Source organism: Rhipicephalus microplus, chromosome 3 (assembly GCF_043290135.1).
Source record: "Rhipicephalus microplus isolate Deutch F79 chromosome 3, USDA_Rmic, whole genome shotgun sequence".
Lineage (NCBI taxonomy): Eukaryota > Metazoa > Arthropoda > Arachnida > Ixodida > Ixodidae > Rhipicephalus > Rhipicephalus microplus.
The window spans coordinates 229,663,920-229,681,596 of record NC_134702.1 but is presented as its reverse complement, the minus strand read 5'-3'; the positions used below and the strand labels follow the sequence as shown (position 1 = coordinate 229,681,596).

The window sequence follows — 17,677 nt, the reverse complement described above, 5'->3', positions numbered from 1 at the left end:
AACATATACCTTTGCACCCTGCAATGTTCGTCGGTAGGGAACCGCTTTTTAGTCATAAATCATTGTTAGCGTTTTTAAAAGAAATTCATAGTTTTTATATCATATACCCGGGCATTCCGTAGCACGAGCTCTCCAGAGAGGTTTTCGCTGCGGTGGCTACACAAGAAAGCACTTGCCTCACGGCCCTTGGACGCAAGGGTATGAACGAGTGAGGCACTTGTGCTAATGCCATACATATCCACCATCGTCTTTTATTATCACCAACTTTTGTCATCCATTCACACCACACACACCTTTCACGGCATGGTCATGATTTTATTACTTGTATGTTCTTTCCCGCCTTACCGCGAGGAATTTTATGGCCCTTATGCAGCCGCTGGTCACAATCATTGTCCACATTACTTGTCCCATGAACTGGCGCTCTTTGGCCATCGAATGGCCCTTGCGCCAAAAAACACCATATATCATCGTCATTAAGTTCGATTCACGCCAAGTTAAGGGTGTGACTACGAGAGCACCCAAACCTTAGTGGCTAGATAGATGGATAGATGCGATCAAAGTCGCCAAAGTTCGCTAAGAAATGCTTCGCATTAAAAGAAAACAACTATTTGAATGGCTGTGTATTTCTTGCCATGTTTATATTAAAATACCACAGGCGTAAGCAGCCAGCACCACCTAGAAAACAGCCCAAGAGCACAGCAAGAAAGGTGAATGACGATAGCTTTCGTCGTGGACCCTGCAAATTTGTCTGTCATTGATGCCTGCTATACTCGTAGAACAGGTGAATTGTAACGCTGGCCTTGAGCAGCCACTAAATTCATCGTACTGTTAATGAGTTCACAAGTTGTCCCCGATTCAGGCACTTGTGTTTTGTGTTTACTTTGAAACCATATTTAGATGTGTTTGAGATTACATTCACCAGTAATAATTGGTATAAGATTCCTATGTGTAATAATAAAAGCTCAACATACAATAGTTTAGTGCGATACAGAACGACAACAAAGAAACTAGAAGGACACGAGCGCTTGCATCCTTCTTGTCTCTTTGTCGTCGTTATGTTCCCGTGCTATAACTATTGTCATCTCATACCAACTAGTCCAAACTGCCACACTCAACATTGTCTGAATATCATTAAATAGAAAAACCAAAGCAAATTTTTACATTTTAATTTTTATTGGCATTTCAGGAACAGCATGGCCAGATGACTAAAGAAGTACGTGCCACTTCTAGATGGTTGCAAAAGATGGTTCAAGAATGATTGCGGAATTTAAAAGGAAGATATTGGCATTCTCCTTGCACTATCAGCTGTCCAACATCTGCAAGCTGCAAAGGTGAACACACTGTCATGTAAACAGGGCCATGTGAATGCACTGGTACAAGTTTGTTTGGCTGTGGTAGAGAGCTAGGACAAAAACATTTTAGTTCGCATGCACCAAGAACAGAAATGAAGGCCTAAGATTAGCTACACTAGTTCAAGCATCTTCCTAGGAGCCTGCATGTCAGCACTCAGCCTGTTTTACTCGATCATAATTGCTTATTCCTTTGCTCTATTTTTGTGTGCATTTACCTGCCAGGCAATCATAATCTAAGCAGATTGTAATACTCTGGCGTTCTAGCACTATATAAAAAAGAAGGAATAATTGGGCAGGTAACTAGTGAGGGCAGGGCTCTAGCTTGTGCACGGTTCTCTGTTGAAAAAACAAAAGTGACCTAGCTGGTACCTTGTATGTGTACTTGTATTTGTTGCAAAAGCCTTTGAAAAGGCCATCATTCCAGCTTTCGCTGTGACTGTCTGCTGCGTGTTACACGGAGGTGTCGTGATTTTTTGCTACAGCGGAGCGGAGCTCTTTCAGCGAAAAGTTCTGCAAATTGGATATGTGCGAAGCAGCTCTCATCATAGCTTCGCATAGAGTAAGAGTGGAAAAGGAAAGCGATAGTGAAGAGTGACCTTAGGAGGAGTAGAGGGCATATAGCATAGCATAGTCTATCATAGTATTGGGGGCGAAAAGTCATGGAGTCGCCCCCTAGTGGATGCGCCTCGTTTGTGTACTCGGTAGGACAGCGTCCGCACATTCTTCATAAATTTGCCTATCAGTGCTTCATAAAAACATCACGCGGAAATCCTGATGGTCATTTCTGTGAATAATTTCAGACGAAAGGAGTTGTTACAGTCAAAATATTATTCTTGGATGAAAAAAAAGCAGAAGGTTGTTTACAGGCACTTTCTGTTTACAGAAATTGTACAGAGTGTGCACATTGCGCGTAATTGCTGCTAGAAAATACTATTACCGAACAGGCTTATTTCATAAAATGCCACCAATCCCTGAAAACAACGCTCTTACACTGGTTTGCGTCGATTAATGGATGGCGTGGTGCAGCATAAATAAGCATCTATAACTCTATACACACGTAGCTGTTTTTGCATATCCGATAGGCCTCAGGCCTGCTGTCTTCTCGGCCGCCATGTTGGCCTTCCCAACTATTGCTGTCGTGTGTTGGTCATGACTATCTTGAAGCCAGAGATATACAGTGCGGCGTGGTGACGTGTCCAGACTTGCTCCAGACTTCATGGGTGCAGCGAAACGTAAAAGCAGCAGCCCACGCTCATCCAAGCACCACACACAAGCACCACGTCGTAATTCCTAGATCGTCGAATCCAGGCGGCCGTGGTCGAGCACACAGCAAAAATACGGGGAAAGACTGAGCCAGGAGAGGAAGAGGACGGCTAGTGACCTTGGCAACGCTTTGAGCGCTGCCTGCGATCCCCGGGCGGTTCATGCCTTTAGAGCTTGTTTGGAGACTTAGTGGTTTGCACGCGGCACGATTCCCTCTGTGGTTCCTCCTCAACGGTCTATTCGTTCATCGCGCGCGCCTATTGGGCTCCGTTACTCCTTTTTCGGGTAATTTTGCCATAGAGTGTACAAGTGGAACGAATTCGAGGAAAGGCAAGGGTGAGGAAATTAAAACTTCTTTGATGTGAATCCGACTGGACAGCGGTCAAATCACTCTATATAACCACTCGAAATACCCGAGATCAGCGGAGACCTGCAGTCGCCACCAGACGACCGGTTGCCCAGATCGTGCAGGAACAGGGACTCGAGCTTGCTGACACAGTACCTGACGGCTACTATTTTGGAGTTGGAGTTCAGCTACTTGTAGGGGCTGATCACTACTGAGACATCACAACAGGCCACCACCAGGAGGTGATGTCACTACTAACCCCCTTTAAACTAACATGCCCAGGATGACCAGGCTCCTTTCATAAAGATAGGTCCTCCTATCGAAACGACGGTCAGCCTGTCTGAGGCACTTCCACTGTTCACCCTGATCATCACGCCAGATTTGTTGTGACATAAATGGTTATCTAAAGCAATTGCACTAACCAGTCATTATACTAAAAATGATATTGCATTTAAATCCGTGAGTACTGTACATTGAACTCCACCATCCATAAAACGGGCGAGACACTGATGACGTGAACTCTTAGCCGAAACTTCCACTGTTTGCAGCAAGATTGTCCTATTATTTTCAAGAGGCATGCTTTTGACTTCATGCAGTAATAGATTTTTCTGTACCTTTGCCGGAAAAATGCATGCAGAGTTTGCCTAGTTCAGAAAATTCATGAAAGATTTCGCCGCAATCACTCAACCACTCATTGACCTTCTGAAATAAAACGTGCGTTTTTGATTGGGTTACATTCAAGCTCGTACTTTTCATCATCTCAGTGCTATTTTAATAATATACACCTTTGCAGGCCCGCTGTGAGTCATCTACTTACGCAGAGGTCTAAACTCATGCTTATGTCTACGGATCTGAGCTGTTTTAGCCAAATTCTATCAAGGACACGACCACATTATCACCTACTCTAGCCACCTTAAAATAAGGGTGCAACTATTCAATTTCCGAGTGTAAATGCCCTGCTCTAGTTTTTGCAGTCTACAAGTTGAGCCCATATTTATATGGCATGATTGTATCTGCATTTACGGAGCATCCTTCACTTTGTTTGCTGTTGTTACTAAATGATCCTACGGGCTCGCTAGGCTCTGCAACTTCAATGATATACCCATAGAGTGTCATACAAATTGAGACGCCCTCATCAGGACACAGACTGTCCATCTCTTAGCACAAAAGTGTTGTATGCCCAGGTCTACCAATACTTGAATGACGTATTTCTATCGCAGTGATGGCGGTAAAAAAGTGGACATGATCACATGGCAAAGAAAAAAAAGTTCCACCAGCGAGAATTGATCCCAGGACGCCTAGTTGCACAACAAGAGATGCTGGGCGCGCCATTCATTCCACCACAGTCGCACACTTTGCAGGCTTTACAAATGAGCCTTTTGCATGTATAATTTTCCTCTCACAGTTGCACTTGTTTAGTGGGAAGTTGTCAGCGTGTAAGAGTGGTCAAGTGAAGTAAACGCACCCGTTCAGTGCATTTTCAGCAGGTGAAGTTAATTTTGGCAACGCCGTAACACACCACGTGGTGGCAGCCTTAGCCCAATTGTTGTAAAGCGTTGGCCTCATTCACCGCATCCATTCATATCCAAAGATCTCTGCGACGCACTGTAAAAGCATTCCCCACCCGAAGAAAAAGTTCGGCCGGGCTACAGGAAAGACACAACGCACTTTCAGTTTCCGTCAAGTTCCGCTGGGACGTTCAATAACTCTAACATGCTGTGGGTACGTTACTTTAGCTGAAATTTCGCATTGAATGAGCGACGCTCTTCTCGATGTCACATCACATTCTCTGAATACACTCTCAGCTTTAGCTATTACACTTATCACTCGGGTTTGTTTAATCATTGATCATGGATGTGAGTCGCTGGGAAGGTGTTGTATCACCAAGTGTCAATGTTGGTGCATCTGTGCTGAAGGGCGCTATAGACAGGCGGACAGACACAGAACTTTATTGGGGTTCTGAGAAACACTACCTCAAGAAGGTAGAGCAGTGGGCCGCTCCCACGTCGGAACGGATAGGCCAAGCCTCATCGCCGCCCCGTGGGCCTCTGGACATCCCAGAGTTGATGTGCAAGTACTGAGCTGAGCGCAGAGCTCCATTCCCCTTCGGTCATGTGCTGAGAATCGTGTAATTAGGGGCACAGCCAAAGCATGTGGCTATAGCTGCCAAACAATAACAGACATTCTGCAAGCTATGTTCAATGTACAGTAAACACTCAAGAACTTTTGTCGCGACAGTTCTTACTTTCGTGTTATACCGGTTCCAATGACAGTGGGATAAAGAAATAATTTTTATCCACTTGATGAAAACACCATAAGAAGAAAATGCATTCCCAGAACACCTTCTTGTTAACTTGTATCAATTTCGAACAGATTTGGCATTGTTCATGTGTCCAGGATAGGCACACTTCACCCAGTTTCCTGTGTCCTCTGTTAAATGATAAAGACTTACACAGAATCTGCAAAAAACAGTGATATTGCTATCTGCGAGCCTGTAAAGATCACAGATACAAGTCATAGTGCTGTCACGTGCATAATAAAAAACTGCAAGACTACTTGAGACATTTTCAGAGCTTTGATTCCCTGGTGAAGGGAGTTTGCATAACTCCGCTTAGCATGTTAGCAAATGTTTACTTTATAAAGGTTAAATTGAGTTGACTGTGCTATTACTGTGATTTCATGTTTTCGTGCAAGGCAACATTCGCAGAGTGCATCTGACTAGGTGCCTGGAGTTGCATCGAATTATGTCCGAACACTGCCACTCAGCTCATATTTCTTGTCTTGATAGTGGCTTTGGTTATGGCTCTTTTTATTGCCCCTGCAGAAGCGTATCATCCAAGTGCTCACAGATGTTATGCGATATTTGCAAGAAGTCGGGATCCTGTCTGTTTCCATGTTCTAATGTCAACTACATGATGCTTGCAAATTGCTGTGTGTTACAACGTATTTTCAAATGTGTGTTTACAAATAAAGGAATGTTCAGTACTGTTAAAAGAGAATACAAGTCCAGCACATATTCTTTCACCTAAGCTGATTGTTGACACGGGCATACAGAAGTTCACGTTGAGTGCACTGTTATACTGGTTGCAAGTAACTTTCGAGATGCAGCTAACAAATATACCCTTTATATTTAGGAGTATTTAATAGATTCCCTATTCAGCAACGGGGGTTGGTTGGAATTCTTGTACCCAACCAGCCAATTTTAGCACACTTTAATATTCAGGGTGCTGAAATCCAGTATACTACTCAGAAGGGAAGAAGTCCCTTACTTTGAGAACAACTCAGCTTGGCAGCACCTCACTGTTTCGTTTGCACAGGCGATGCCATACCGTTGGCACAAACTGGCGGTACGCTGTCTACCTGTAGCTTCTGAAAGAGACAAAAAAAAAATTAAAGAAGTTATAGACTGTAGTCAGTATAAGTGCAAAAAAGGACATTTTGGGGGGGGGGCGAATCGGTGCTTACATTATTTCAGTACAGCAGACTGTGGTGCAAAATGCAGTTTACAAAAAGAAAAACGGGGGGGGGGGGGGGTAGGTGCTCCGTTTTTTTAGGAAATGTATTTTGCACAACAGAGTAGTGCGCCTAGGCAATATATGCGCATTTTCGTGGGTGGTAAATATCTGCAGGCAATCTATGGGCATATGAATTCCGACACGGTACGCGTTAAGGCGCCACGAGTAATGCAACTGTACTGCTGAAGCGAATACGCATGCACTTTAGCGAAGTAAAAAAAAAATGAATGAAGAACGTGATAATGTGGGCTGCGCAATCACCTGTATTTCGGGTGCTTCAACCAGTGCCGGCCGATCTTCCATTAAGGCGTAATGGGCCACTGCCAGAACGTTTATATTGAGGCATACATGGGCAAATGCCTCATGGTCGATGATGCATACTCTTTCTCCTAGTAGGCTGTCAATTTTCTGCCCCTAGTGGCAACACACAGATTCGAGAGCCGTGTCCATGGGGTGGCAGTGTCCGCAGTTGCACCTGCGGTAGCAGCGGAACTGCATGAGCATTTGCGCTGCACACCATCAAGTGCAAATGGCCTGCAGTGCTAGGTAGTCGTGTAAAAAAAGAATTTAGCTTTTCCTTTTTAACGTTTGCAGTCGTCTGTGTTAAAATAAACGTGCAGTGACTGTAACTCCTAGCTTCCGCTGATTTCAACAATATTCTAAAGCGTACGTTGTGCTATTGAGCACGATGTCGCCGGAAAAAATGCCGGCCGCAGCAGCTGCGTGTCCTTGGCGGCGACTATATTTATAGCGCAAGAACAGAACGACGACAAAGAAACAAGGAGGACACGAGCATCTACTTCCAACTGTGTCCTTCTTGTCTTTTTGTCTTCGTTTTGTTCTCGCGTTATAACTATCGTCATGTCATACCAACTAGACCAAACTGCCACACTTCTTGGCGGCGAAGTGAGAAATGCCCGTGTGCTTGCCTTGTACAGCCCGTTGTAAGAACTCCAGCTGCTCAATATTGAGCCAGAACCTTTGAATATGGCATGCCTCGTGATTAGAACTGGTTTTCGCTCGTGATTCACGAGAACGTAAGTTATTCAGTGTATTTCTTTTGTACCGAGAACTTCAAGGGCTCCTAGGTGGCAACTGATGAAAAAAAAGCAAACGTGGAAAAGACAAACGTACTTAGGCTAAATGAATTCTATTGTATAGAGTTTGCGCATGAATGTGTCGTGTCTTACCATTCAACGTTTCCTCGTAAATAAGAAGAAAGAAAAGTGGATGAAAAAATGACCAGCCGTGAGCAGGAATAGCACGGCTGGTTATTTTTTCATCCACATTTGTTTCTTCTTATTTACATTTTATTGGTTCTAATAACTTCATATATATATATATATATATATATATATATATATATATATATATATATATATATATATATATATATATATATATATATATATGTAAAGTGCTTCGTTTTCTTTTCGCAACGTGATCAACCTTGTGTGGACAACTGAATGCACCTTGCGAACCGAAAAATTTCTATCGAGCTACCGTAAGGAACAATACCCGGAAATTCTGATTCTGAACTGCCTGTTGAGTTGCTATACACTGGAGTATCTTGCCTTACGCACGAATAATTGTGTGAATAAATGTTTCTTTTCGATAACGCTTATTGCTACTCATCGGCATCGAAAAAAACATGAATGAATAATGTTTATCAGTTGTACGTATATATACAAGGCAGTGTCAGTTATATGCAATAAACGCAACATCATAGTTGTAACTGGACTGGAAGTTGTAACTCATTCTTGTGGTCAGCTGACGATTATGCACAACAGAACCTCATTGTAATTTAATTACTAGAAGTTTCGTTAGTACCGTAAACGAACATGCACAATCAACGAAATGAATAGCTAGGGAATTTTGTGCAGCAACGAGTAGTGCAATTAGTTGGCCAAGAAGTCTGGGCTTTTGGCATGGTCAGTGGCAAAGTACACCCGAAGTTTATTGTAACATGAATTGGAAAATGATGTCGGAAAAGTGCCTCGGTGTGCCTTTGGATCATTACCGCAATGCTACTGAGTATTGGTATGAGGAAAATAAACACATTAGAAATTATACTGATAAGTGGGGTGGCCACAATTTTTCAATGTTCGCCAGAGCGTCCGTGTGCAATGTATTTTTGGTTGCAAAAGAGTTCTATGTATTACATGTGTTAACCATGACGCGTACTTCAGTCCAAAAAATGCACCGAGTATTTGCGTTTTTATATGGGGATCGCAGTGGGAGCGCACGAGCCGGTGCAATCTATTTCATAGGCTAAAATATGGTGATCATTTGTTTTTCAAGCAGTTGGTAAGCAGATTCATGTTTGCTCGAGATCAGACTGATAATTTCTTGAGAACAGTGATCCAAGCAAAACTGCAAACCCCTTACCTGATTTTGTCGTGTCATCCTTTTCTTTCAAAGATTGACCACTCAGTCCTTACTTGCGAGAAGTAGTTACGGCTACACGCCTGCTCAAGGAAAGATTTGCGCACGAATACTTGTCCGGCGTGCCCAAAAAGAAACTGTATCGTGACCTTCTTGATATCTTCTTACCAGTGCACGTCTATCGAGCTCCGTACAGGCTACGTTCTGAGCGTGACGTGTTAAAGCGTGTTAAAAGAATGCCGGTAAGACCCTCTGTCAAAACATTCTCCTTTCAAGTGCATACCGGCACTCTCCCTGTACTGCCATGGCTAAAATCTAAGGGGTTTTTTGCACCGTGGTCCGTCAACTTTCTGATCTGTGGTGAACCGGAAACGATAAATCATATCTTTCTTGATTGCCATGATGCTGTTTTCTTATGGGACGTACAACAACGGACTCTAAAAAAAGGTCTACCTATAAACTCCTTCGGAATTCGTTTTCTTCCGTATGCAGCTGCAGGGGAAGTGCTGAGTGATATGTTAATGTTGCTTTGCATGCATAGTGTGTGGAAGACAGGAATGGATGTTCGACATATCCGTATAGACGCTCATTCAGCGAGAGACTGTTTTGTTGAGAGTATGCTGTATACACGAGACTTGTATGAAGCGCAGCCTGAGCCCCCCGAGCGCGAATATCACCTCAGCGGTGCGTGTTATTGCGTGTTTCCGTCGCGGCAACGCTGTTCACTTCACGTTCGAGGGCACCGCTGTTCCACCCGAACTGTTCCCCTTCAAACAGTGTAGGCTGGTTCGGGTGCGCCTTCCTCGCCCATACAGTGCGCGCGCTGTGGAATCTACGGGCATGCCACGGCGACATGCTCGAGGGGCAAACGCTGCCTGCGCTGCGGCAAGAACCACACCGGAGGCCCATACCCTCTCGAGCACCCAAACTGCCTAAATTGCCGGGGCACTCACACTGCCAACGAGCCGCGCTGTACATCCTGGCAGCTTCAGCGCAAGGCGACGTTCATTCTAGCCTCCTCTAACGGCAAGATCACGCGTTGTTGCGAAGCGCGCCTCCGACGACGTTACGAAGGGCGCCACGAATCTCACCGCTGCAACCACTGTTTACGAAAGACGGTGACGCCAGCACGGTCCCGAAGGCGCCACTGCTCCGATCTCCGCCGACATGGTCACCAGGTGTTTGGTAGCGTAGGTTTCTCAGCTCGCGACTGTTTCTTGATAGACGAGTGGACGAGACGACGGTGAGTTAAACAAGGTTTATGTACAGCATACATACAGAGGCGTTACAAATTCGGCACGGGGCCGACAGCTTAGAGACCCGAAGAGCCGAGCTCTCCTCTCTAACACATAGGTCTGCTTTCAAATGGGTCTGCTACTCGCGACGCGCCGCAGAGTTTCTTTTATATGCACCGGGTGGATTCTTTGAATAACCAAATGTCCAACCAGAAGCGCCGCTGGTCGTGAGGTCAGAATCCTCTAATGGTGTCGCCGCTGGGCCGCGTCATTCTTTCTCATCGAATCTGGAGAGGCTGAGCTGCAGGTGGCTGCACCCAAGGACGAGTGACGTCGCCAGGCATTGCGTCAGACCCGCCAGACAGGAAGGCGCCGGTTGCTTGCTCGACGGGCTCGCTGGCTGAAATGACTCACTGTGCGTGCGCGGCAGAGAGGCACCGCCGCGTGTTGACGTCGTTGAGTTGTTCGCGTCAGGCGGGCTCGCGGGCTGGCCTTGACACAGATTTCCTTTTTTCAGAGACATGGACGTTCGTTGTGGACTCGCAGGCATAACAGCGTCGCGAGGCGCTCCAGCGTGCTCAAGCGTCGGCCCAAACACCGCTGACTGGCGCCCCGGCAACAGCGGCCCCTTGCTCTTTTCGTGATGCCCTTGGGAGCAACCATGCGGTGGTTGCAACACCCACTGCCGCCATGGAGCCATCACCTCTACCAGTCTCCACGGGTGACCAGACGGACGCTGTGATCACGGTACTAAGCACGGGTCTTCGTGCGCTTCTAGCTAGTGTTTTGTGCGACCCGAACACGCGTCGCATGTGCGAAGCGGCCTTGTCCGCACAGCAATCACTCCCCCAACATGGCTAGTGCGTCAAAGAAGCCGCGGTCGCGGATTTCGTAGTGGAACGTGCGTTCGCTCCGCCGCCGTAACTTTGAGTTCGCCCGCTCACTGCCCCAGCGTGACCTCGACGTCCTTGCATTGCAAGAGACGCGAATTCGTGCTGGAGCTCTCAACCTCCCAGGGTATGTGGCGTACCACGGCGCAACGGCCTGTAAGAACAACGCGTGCCTAAGCACGCACAGTTTCGACCCGGCGCGCCCACAGGGCGTGGCAAGGGCCTCTATCTATGTGCGCGCGCGCCTTCCCCAGGTGCTTCTCGACGTTTCGGATATCGTCGGTGCGGGCATCGAGTGCGTTGCAGTGAGGGTGCGTGTTGGCACGACGAACACATGTGTGGTGAGTGGATATGCTCACTCGTCGCGCGAGTGGGACGCCGAGTTTACTGTGTGGCTCGCCAATCACCTCGGGAGGGCTTCCGTCTTGTGCGCGGACTTCAACTCCCATCACACTGCGTGGGGTGCGCGAGTATCAATGCCAGTGGATGGGCCTTGATGGATGCCGCCCTCAGAGCTGGACTTCACATAATCAACGATGGCAGCCACACATTTGTGCGCCCCGGTGCTGAACGCAGTGCACTCGATCTCACCCTCTTGACGGACGAATGCCCCTACTCATGGCGTCGCGCGCCGGACACTGAGGGCTCGGTTCACTATTTGATCCTCTTGGAGCCCTTTTATACCGGCGCTCCGCGCACCAATGTGTACAGTGTTGTGAACTGGCTCCGTTTCCGCGAACTGTGTGATGCAGTGCCAGTCGCAGGCGACTTTCTCCAACACAATGTGCAGTGCGCGAGTGGCGCCACGACGGTGTGTCGAGTGCCGACGGGCACGCCAGTGCCCGGCATTAAGCTCCTCAACCTTCGCGCAGCTCGCCGCCGGGCGCAGCGCAGAGCGGAACGTTCGGACAAGGCAGAAGACTGGACTGTTTACAACCGCATCGACGCGGTTTGTGGATGCCACGCCCACAAACAACGGGATCGTGGCTGGTCCAGCCTCTGCCGCACCTTCGATGACCCCCACTACCAGAGGCGTGCCTGGCGCGTGTTCCGAGCCCTCCTCCACCCCCGTGTGCCCCGGCATCCGGAGCTCTCCATCGTGGTCACGCTCGGAATCAGCACCGTGCAACTCGCCGAACTGCTGGCTGACACTTTCGCGAGTGCGCCCACTACCAGTGCAGTTTCCTGTGCCCGCGCTGCTGCCACATGCACGGCCCGAACTCTTTGCGCCGTTCCGCTTCTTCACCACACCAGCCATCGTAAAAGCGATCGGCGAGCTGTGCACGGCCGACTTCAGCATCCGGGAGCTTCGCGATGTGCTCGACTCACGGGGGCACCGCTCGGCTCCAGGGGGTGATGGCGTCACATATCAGATGCTCCGAAACTTGGATGCCACCCAGCTTCAGAATCTGCTTGATGCTTACAACACCATCTGGCGCACGGGGGCGCTGCCATCCTCGTGGGGAGAAGCCTTAGTGATTCCCGTGCTCAAAGAAGGGGAAGCCGGAGTCCGACCTTTCATCGTACCGACCCGTTTCGCTCACTTTGGCTGCGGGGAAAACGTTCGAAGCTATGGTGCTCCAGCGCCTTCAATGGATCGCTTCTGCTTTTGATTTCGTCGCGGCTGAACAGTCCGGCTTCCGTGCCCATCGAGCGACAGCGGAGTCGATCTCGGACGTCGTTAGCCTTCTTGAGGAAGCCACGCACCGCGGGGAGGCGGGATACCTCATCCTTTTCGACGTCAAGAGTGCTTTTGACTCGCTGCCACACAACACCATCTTCGACGCCTTATGTGAGATGGGTGTGTGCGGGAACATGCTGCGTTACGTCGAGGCTTTCCTCAGTGGCCGGTCTTTTCGTGTGCGCGTCGCCGGTCATCTCAGCGGACCTCGTGTGGTGTCGGCGGGTGGGCCGCAGGCCAGTGTGTTGAGCACCTTTCTCTTCAACGTAGCTCTCGCACGCTTCATCGACCACATCCCGCGAGGCACTGCATATGAGGTGCGTGCTGCTGTTTACGCCGACGACGTGGCGTTCTTCTCCAGTGGCCCCACCCTTCGTGGTCGTCAAGTCCGTAAAGGACTCCAGGCTGCCATCGATGCAGTGGACGGGTTCATCACGGGCATCGGGTGCCAGCTCTCCGCCGCCAAGACAGAGGCCATGCACGTCCATCCGAAGCGCACGGGGCGTTTCGATGTCCCGAAGCTCGTCCTTCGCGGCCACCGGCTGCCGTGGAAGCGCAGAGTGTGGTATACCTTGGTCTTACCATCGACCACCGGCTAAGCTGGAAGCCCACGCTGGCGTCCATTCGCAGCGACTCCCGTAGGATCGGCAGCATGGCCTCCTGCATCCTCGCCAGTGCTCGGAGCTGCTCTCCGGATTTCGCACTGCGGTTTTTCAACGCGATAGCCTCGGCCAGGGTCCTCTATGCGGTACCGCTCGTCGCGCTACGACCCGCGCAATGGGACGCGCTGGACACCCTTCACCACGAAGGAATCCGTGCCCTTCACTGTGGCGTCGTACGCCGCCTGTATGGCCTGCCGCGCTCGTCGCCGATCGGCCCCACCCTGGCGGAGGCTGGCGAAACGTCCCTCTCACTCCGGGCGAGAGGCAGTGCGTTGCGCCACATTCCTCGCATGTACCTTACGCCCGAGGGACGACGCCTGGCTGGACGATTCCTCGATCGTCTCTACTCTGGAATGGGTTAGCGCGCCTTGGAGTACGCTGCGCTCGTGACCGAACCGCCTTACTGCGGCAGGCTCCCGATACCGCCGCACCAGGATCCCAGCCTTGATATCACGACCACAATCCCCGGCATCAGGTCAAAGGGGAACACACTCCAGTCTGCTCTCCACCAGGAGGCTCTCGCGATGATCGAGGAGCGGCTCGCCAGCTGAGTTCTACTCTACACTGACGGCTCGGTCGCAGCGGGTGGGTCGGCAGCAGCCGCTTGTTTTGCCTCATCGCTCGGCCTCGGCGAGAAGTGCCGGCTTCCCATCAGTGCGTCTTCCACTGCTGCTGAACTCGCTGTGATTGATCTCGCAGCAAATCAACTCGCCGCCGACTTCCTTCCGCAGTCGGCAGCAATGGTGTGTGACTCGCGTGCCGCCCTCTTGACCCTTGCGCGTGGACAGCGCGGCGCCCCCGTTGCGCAACGGCTCGCGCGGAAGTTCGCAGTGATTGTGCGGAGTGGGTGTGACATTGTTTTCCAGTGGGTTCCGTCTCATGTGGGGCTACTTGGAAACGAGACAGCGGACGCCCGCGTCAAGGAGGCTCACCACCCAGTCTCAGCGTACATCCGCGCGGGAGATGTTGCGCACCTCCGTATTGCGCGCCATGCGCGCGCTTTACACGCGGACTCACGTGTGGCTACAGGAAACCTCCCACGAACGCTGCCGAAGACCGGCATCAGAAGGCTGCCCGGGCCTTCCTGCTTCGGCTTCGCACCGACTTTTCCCGAACCGCTGGGAGGCGATTTGACTTCACCAACAGCGGAAGCCCTTCGTGTGCCGAATGCCTGGCGGTGGAGACGACCGAGCACATCCTGCTGCAGTACCCCGGCTACACCGAACAACGCCGGCGGCTCTTCGACGCCTACGGTCGTCTGGGACTGCTACATGTGAGCCTCGACCACCTCCGGGTTCCCCAGGCCCACTGCTCGGGGCTCATGCGTGCCTTCGAGGCCCTATTTGAGTTCTTCGGCGACGCCGATCTGATCGTGCGCCTCTAGCGAGGCCCGCATCCACGTGTTGTTGTTCGTTCACGTCTGTGGCCCCGCCAGCCTCCTCCGACGCCGGTCACGTGGTGCTCCCACTCCCCGCCCCGCTCTGGCTTGCCTGACTGCTTTCCCTTTCCCGGTGGCAGCGCGTACCCCGCGCGACACAGTCGAATGCGCCCTTCTTCCTCCTATACTTTTCTCCTCCTTCTTCATCTCCCCCATCCCCGCGTGGAGCAGTGTAGGCGCCTTCGCGTAGAAAGACAATAACAGCTCCGCGCTTTCCTCTTCTCTTTCATTTCAAGAACCTCTACAGCCCCCCAAGTGGTTACCTGTACTCGACCACTTGGCTTCCGTGAAGCCTTTTTTAAACCAAGTGCACTGGCCAAGCTGATGCTGGTGTTTTAATAAGTGTATATATTTTGCGTGTAATCCTTTTGCTTGTGGTTGTTAAAAAGTAATAAAGAAAAAAAACCTCGTAAGCACAGTAGGCAGCGTGTTAGTCTTATAATCAGAAGGTCGTGAGTTCAATCCTCACCTGGCGCAAAGGCGGCGCAGTTTTTTTGTTTGCTTATGATAGTATAATAATGTTGTAAGAGGTGCGCTGTCTGGAGCAGTATTGAATGACTGTTGCTTGGTCTTTTTACTTTTTCAACCTTTCATTTGCGGGAACTAATGATACTGGTTGTGTTTCCCAGTGACACCTGTCTGCCTCAGTAGCGCAGTTTAAAGGAATGCAAGTGAGAGCTACCACAAAAACATTTTTGTTCATGCTACACACGGGCACGCTTCCTGTAAAACAATGGCTAAAATACAAGGGAATATATTTTTGTGTCGTAAACTGCTACATCAGCAAAAAGCCGGAAACAGTTGATCGTAATTTCCTGGATTGCTCGGACTCTGTTTTCCTTTGGTATATTCTGCAAAGGACATTCAAACAGGAGTTCCCATTACTTCAATTCAAAGTCCGGTTTTTACCATTAGAAGATACAGGAGGTGTTCCCTACAACAAGGTGATGCTACTTTGCATGCACAGTGTGTGAAAAACACGAATGGTTTTTGAGAATCTAGATGTAAATATAAGGCCTGCCAGTGAAATTATTAAATGAAGTATTCTGTTCATTAGAGAAGTGCACAAATTCCTTACTGAACCACCAGAGTGGTTACCTGTCTTTAAACAAATGGCTCCGATAAATATTATTATTTTATACAGTCAGCAAGATACACTCACACATTGCACATTTTGATTTTTCGGCTGCAATGATACGATCTGTGCTGTCTAATGTCTGTATCGCTATGAACAGGTTTTAAATAAAGAAAAGCCTCGGTAGCGCAGTAGGCAGCGGGTGAGTCTCATAATCTGGTGCGTGGTTGGCACTCTAAATCGTTCTCGACGTCTTTTCCCCGTTACTGTAAAGCGTCTCTTATATCAGGCTCTTTTCCTAGCCCACTTGAACTACTGCGCTTTTAGTATGGGCAAACACTACGTCAACAAATTTAAATAGGCTAAAAATACTTCAAAAAATAGCAATCAGGGCAATAGAAAACATATCATACTTTGAACACACGGGACAACTCTTTGTTAAACATAAAATTGTTAAAACAAATGACATAAAAATTCAGGTTGTTACAATCCTATATTAGCGCAAACAGAGGGAAACTCGACGCATTCCTGACACTTGCAAATCTTGAACATACACTAACCATTTACTTCCATCGATATAAATCCCCGTGGAAAATTTCGTTATCTCGCACCAATTACGGCACCCAAAGGCTAGGCCACATGCTACCTACTATACTGAACTCATACGAGAAGCAAGACATAAAAATTGACACAATAAACAATATCAATGTGCAAACAATATCCTTCTACACTTGTATTGTTTAAATAGGTCAATCTGTATTGCTTTGCATCATTTATTTTGTACCTTTATATATATATTTTTTCTCTTTATTATTTCTTTTGTGTAACCTCATTGTGTACCTTTCTTATGTACAAAAGCGATGATACATACTCTACGAATGATTGTGCTCATGTGTTTATGGAATATTCCTTTTTGTTTGTATACCTTAGCCTGTCATTTACATTGTCTTCTGTTTGTATTGTTTCTTGCTTTATAATATTTGTTTTTTCAATTTATTGTGTTTCGTTTTTACCCTGTCATTACTGACGTAGGGTGGACGGTGCCTAGTCAAACTGCAACAACTGCAGCTTTTTTGCCGTCTCCCCATTTTTCGCCATTGTATCTGTTTTGGTGAAAATAAAATAAAGTAGAAATAAAAAATAAAATAAATCTGAAGGTCTTGAGTTCAATCCTCACCCGGGCCAATGGCGGTGCAGTTTTTTGTTTGCTTATGAGAGTTTAATTAGTTCGTGAGGGGTGCACTGTCTGGAGCAGTAATGAATGACTGTTGCTCGGTTTTCTTATTTTTTCGACCTTTTTTTGTGGGAACTAATGATAGCGGTTGCGTTTCCCAGTGACCCCTGTCCGCCTCGGTTGCGCAGTAGGCAGCGCGTCAGTCTCATAATCTGAAGGTCGCGAGTTCAATCCTCACCCGGGGCAAAGGTGGTGCAGATTTTTTGGTTTGCTTATGAGAGTTTAATTAGGTCGTGAGGGGTGCGCTGTCTGGAGCAGTAATGAATGTCTGTTGCCGAGTTTTCTTACTTTTTCGACCTTCAACTTGTGGGAACTATTGATACCGGTTGTGTTTCCCAGTGACACCTGTCCGCCTCGATAGCGCAGTAGGCAGCGCGTCAGTCTCATAATCTGAAGATCGTGAGTTCAATCCTCAACCGGGCCAATGACGGTGCAGTTTTTGTGTTTGCTTATGAGAGTTTAATTGGGTCGTGAGGAGGGCGCTGTCTGGAGCAGTAATGAAGGACTGTTGCTCGCTTTTCTTACTTTTTCGACCTTTAATTTGTGGGAACTAATGATCCCGGTTGCGTTTCCCAGTGACACCTGTCCGCCTCGATAGCGC

General features: G+C 48.5%; 1 long non-coding RNA gene across 1 annotated transcript; it reads right to left on the bottom strand.

The window, feature by feature from the left end:
• Positions 1–1,184: 1,184 nt before the first annotated feature.
• Positions 1,185–6,917, bottom strand: LOC142803519 (uncharacterized). Its single transcript, XR_012894150.1, has 3 exons — positions 6,738–6,917; positions 6,231–6,330; positions 1,185–1,323 (listed from the first exon to the last, which is right to left on the bottom strand). It is a non-coding gene; the product is annotated as an uncharacterized LOC142803519 (long non-coding RNA).
• Positions 6,918–17,677: the final 10,760 nt, after the last annotated feature.